This window comes from Octodon degus, unplaced genomic scaffold (assembly GCF_000260255.1).
Source record: "Octodon degus isolate 3935 unplaced genomic scaffold, OctDeg1.0 scaffold00117, whole genome shotgun sequence".
In the NCBI taxonomy this organism is placed as follows: domain Eukaryota; kingdom Metazoa; phylum Chordata; class Mammalia; order Rodentia; family Octodontidae; genus Octodon; species Octodon degus.
Window position 1 is genome coordinate 551,464 of NW_004524693.1, and position 4,645 is coordinate 556,108.

The window sequence follows — 4,645 nt, forward strand, 5'->3', positions numbered from 1 at the left end:
TGGCCACACACACACACACACACACACAATAAATGTTAAAATAAAATAAAAAAAATAGCCTAAAGTCTTTAAAAAAATAAATAAATAAAAAATAAAATGCTGTTAATATATCTTAATAAAACTGTTACAAAAAATGTAGTGGGGTGGGGGGGGGGGAAGAGCCTGAAGCTAGAGTTCAGCAGCAGACCTGGTATATGGAAGGCCTGGGTTGCTCTTCAGAGCTATAAATTAAACATTTTAAAAAACAGCTGTAGGGGGGCTGGTGAGATGGCTCAGTGGTCTAAAGCACCTACTTAGAATCAAGCTTAGCAAAGCACTGGGACTGCGGTTCAATCCCCCAGCACCACATGCCAGCCAGCCTCGCCCCCTGGTGGGCTGAGCTGGCCACGCACACACACACAAATAAATAAAATTAAAAAAAAAAAAACAAAAAAAAAAACAGCTGTAGGGCCAGCCCGATAGGTCAGCAGACTACAGCGCCTGCTTAGGCAGAGCAGTGGTGTGCTGTGTGCTGTGCCATGCCAGCCCTGCCCCTGGGGCGCGCTGAGACAGCATTGAGACTGGGCGTGGTGGCATGCGCCTACAATCCCAGTGCTTGGCAGGCTGAAAACAGGAGAATCACTAGGAGTTGGACCCACAAAGTGAAACCTTATAGACCCTGTACCCCTGTACTAAATGCAAAAACAAAACACCCAGCTGTAGCACATAAGTACTTAGGGACTAATATGCAAAGCTGTCTAGATTTCCCTAATTTTTATTCTGTCACATTACAAAGGCATGCTCTATACAGGCCCCTGAAAGACTGCTAGTGGGTCCAGCTCTTGTGTTGTCTTACAACAGCTCTTCATGGAAATAAGCAGTAAAAAAAAAAAAATTAAAAAAAATTTTTTAATGTATTTGGTTGCTATAGGGTCTCACTGCACAGCTTGCACTTGTAGTGATCCTCCCGTTTACACCCTCCCCAGTGCTGGGATTACAGGCTTATGCCACCATGCCCGGATTCTGTGGCAGGGCTCAGTCTGCTCTTGCGTAGGAGCTGGCTTGGCATGTGGTTCCAGGGATGGAACTTCAGTCTCTCTGCTCGCCTAAGCAGGTGCTTTAGTCCACTGAGCTATCTTGCTGGCACTAAGCAAATTTTAATAGCTGGCTAAATAGTTGAAGGTAATGTCTATCACATATAGTCATATTCTGTCAGAGGCACAGCACAACACAAGTGCAAAAACTGTAGCTATTTTGATACTCTCAGTACAGTTGCTGTGGGCAGTGGTTTTAAATAAGTAATTTTAAATTTTATTCTTGTTCTGGTAATAAACATTGTTTCTACTAGGAAAAAAAGAAGACAGTGCTCTGATTAGTTAACTGAATATTACTGTCTTTCCGTCCTTCTCTGGTGCTGAGGGTGGAACCCAGGACCTCATACATGTGAGCGGAATGTTCTACCACTGAGTTACAACCTATCCCGGAGATATTTTTAGTTGTAATTTTTTCCTCTTTATTTCCTTTAATAACATATGCCTGGTTGGATCTAATCTAATCACATGGCAGGAGAAGTCAGAATGGTTTGGAATAAAAAGGACATGACAGACTCCGCGTTCGCCACTGAGATCAGACTTCGATTCCTCGTGCACCTCATCTCGCTTCCTCTCGACCATGTCTGACAAACCCGATATGGCTGAGATCGAGAAATTTGTTAAGTTGAAATTGAAGAAGATAGAAACACACGAGAAAAATCCTCTGCCTTCGAAAGAAACAAATGAACAAGAGAAGCAAGCGGGCGAATCCTAACGAGGCGTGCGTCGCCGGTATGCACTGTACATTCCACAAGCATTGGCTTCCTACTTTACTTCTTTTAGCTGTCTAACTTTGTAAGATGCAAAGAGATTGGATCAAGTTTAAATGACTGTGCTGCCCCTTTCACATCCGAACTACCGACAACGAAGGCCTCGCCTGCCCCCCCATCAGCCTGTGTGGCTGGCAGGGAAGGAGAAGAGCTTGCATGTTGGTGGAGGAAGAGGCTGGGTGGGAGCATGGTGAAGTCTAGAGTGAAATTCAAGCTGGTCCAAGGTGTCCTGCGGGCTGTAAAATGCAGTTTCATCAGAGTGCCATTTTTTTGTTCAAATGATTTTAATTACTGGAGTGCACAATTTTTTAAATATGCAAATAAAGTTTTAAAATGTGAAAAAAAAAGGACATGACACATTCTTGCTGGTTTGAAAATAGAGAAGGATACAGGAGCAGGAATTCAGGGTGCCTCTGGCAAAAGAGTAGCTCCTGAGTGACAGGAACAAAGGAACTGGATTCTGTCTAACACTTGGATGAGCTTGGAAGCAAATTCTTCCCCAGTCTCTGAGTAAAAAATCACCCTGGTCACCTCCTCTATGTCCTCATTTTGAGACTCTAGGGAGAGAACCAGCTAAGCCCACTTGGGCATTTGGACCCATAGAAACATGAGACAAATGAATGCTATTCTACACTGTTTATGGTAAAGCGCACTTAGTTCCTAGGCAAGCGCACTTAGGGACAAAGTATACATATAGGGTGGGCAGAGCTGCTGACCTTTTATCTATCTTTGGTGGCTATTGGTTCAGGTAAACCCTTTGGAGAAACAAGGAACCAGAAAAACTATCAGGTCATTCTGACTTCTTTTTTTTTTGGGGGAGGGGGGAACTGGGGATTGAACTCAAGCCCTTGCGCTTGCCAGGGAAGCGCTTATTCCACTGAGCCATCTCCCTGGCCCCTAGTATCTGTCATTTTTTTTGAACACGTGATATATGACCTCAAACTAAGGACGCTCTAGAATGTACCTGTCTCCACAAGGCACAATGCTCTCAATCCTTGCTACAAGTAACAAATTTCTCTTTTATCTCCTGTTTGTGCTTATTGGCTTTGCACTTGCTAACATCTGAACCCACTGTGTTCAGTTACAGTAATTTAAGCAGCAGCAAAAAAATGAATACACTAGGCTTTGCTGGCATTGAACCTCTTCTGGTAGTTGTGGAGAGACAACATGAAAGAAGAAAGTCTGAAGGGTCTGTAAAAACACAAACTAAACTCATATTGCTTCTAGCTCTTAGCTATCTGACTTTGGCGAAGTGAAAACACTATTGGGCAGGGGTATAGCTCAGTGCTAGGGGCCTTGGGTTTGCTCCCCAATGCAGCAGGCAAACAAAACAAACCCTCTTTATTTTATCTGTAATATGGAAAGGTTTATACTGACTACATAGGATGGTTGGGCCTAAATTAAATATTAGCTGTTTTTCAGCATTTGTTTTTGGAGCCATCATACATTCAACACTTTTCACAGGTGTCTTTGCTTAGCCCCATTTCAAGGAGAATATAACAGCCTTTTTCTCTTTCCAGGCTGCAAAAATGCTCTTAAAAATGACTGCAGAATACTAGAAGATGCCATTGGAAATATGTCTTTTTTCCCTAAAGATTATTCTAAGCTAATTATTGTGAGAAAGAGGAGACTGGAAAAGTTTTGAAAAAAGTAGAAATTACCCTTTCATAAAAAATTTACATCTGGGGCTGGTGAGATGGCTCAGTGGTCTAAAGCACCTACTTAGAACAAGCTTAGCAAAGCAAAGGGACCACGGTTCAATCCCCAGCACCACATGCCAGCCAGCCCCACCCCCTGGTGGGCTGAGCTGGCCACACACACACACACACACATAAATAAATAAATAAAAAAAATTTACATCTCTAAGGGAAACCATTTGTACGAGTATCTCCCTTTCCGCCTAGAAAGAGAAGGATGAGCAGTGAATCTTGCTCTTGTTTCTCTTGCTCTTCAGGCTCCCCCTCTCCGACACAGGCCTTTCGTTGCACCATTCTTTATTTCAGGAAGGACAAGATTTAAGCGCACAGTCTAATACAACTCAAGGCCTACGCTTCAAGACTTCCTTGAGCATCTCTCATGTATGCAGGAGGAATACATTTCACTAAACTCATTTATATTTCTGCCTTCTATCAAAAGGGTTTATGTCCACCACGAACTACAAAAGGGTAGAGAACTGGGGCCGGGGAGATGGCTCAGTGGAATAAGCGCTTCCCTAGCAAGCGTAAAGGTCTGAGTTCAATCCCCGGTTCCGCCAAAAAAAAAAAAGGGTAGAGAACGAATTATTACCCTAACATCACACTATGCAAAGACCACTTGGAACAGTAGCATACACAATTAAGGAGTGAAGAGTTTTTCATCTTAAGAATAAAAATGAGGAAAACTCTCGACAGCACTGAATCCTTCAAGGTGACAATTCCTGCATGTTTTAACCAGAAAGGACACATCCAGGGTACATCAAGACATTAATACTTACCACAGGAAAGCCATGCATAGAACTCTCAAAAGTAAAAACAAAAACAAGTCAGTTTTAATTAAGAAATTTCTGATTCCACACTAAGATTTCTTATAAAAGTTGTTAAAGATTATTTAAAGTCAAAGTCAGATTCTAAGATCCCCTGCTGGAGGTTATACTTAATCCCTTCCCCCCCCCCATGTTTTCCCCCAAGTATAACCAAATTAGTTACACAGGTGTCTATCTGAAACTACCTGACAGAGTAAGCGCTTGCCTGGCAGGCGCAAGGGCCTGAGTTCAATCACTGGTTCCGCAAAAAAAAAAAAAAAAAAAAAAAAAAACAGAATTTTTAG

At 42.5% G+C, this 4,645-nt stretch overlaps 1 long non-coding RNA gene and 1 pseudogene across 1 annotated transcript in view; one reads left to right on the forward strand and one right to left on the reverse strand.

The window, feature by feature from the left end:
• The window catches only part of LOC111812228, a 12,314-nt gene that overhangs the window by 1,278 nt on the left and 6,391 nt on the right, over positions 1-4,645 (reverse strand). The gene's annotated exons all lie outside the window — the stretch shown is intronic.
• Positions 686-2,179, forward strand: LOC111812227 (annotated as a pseudogene).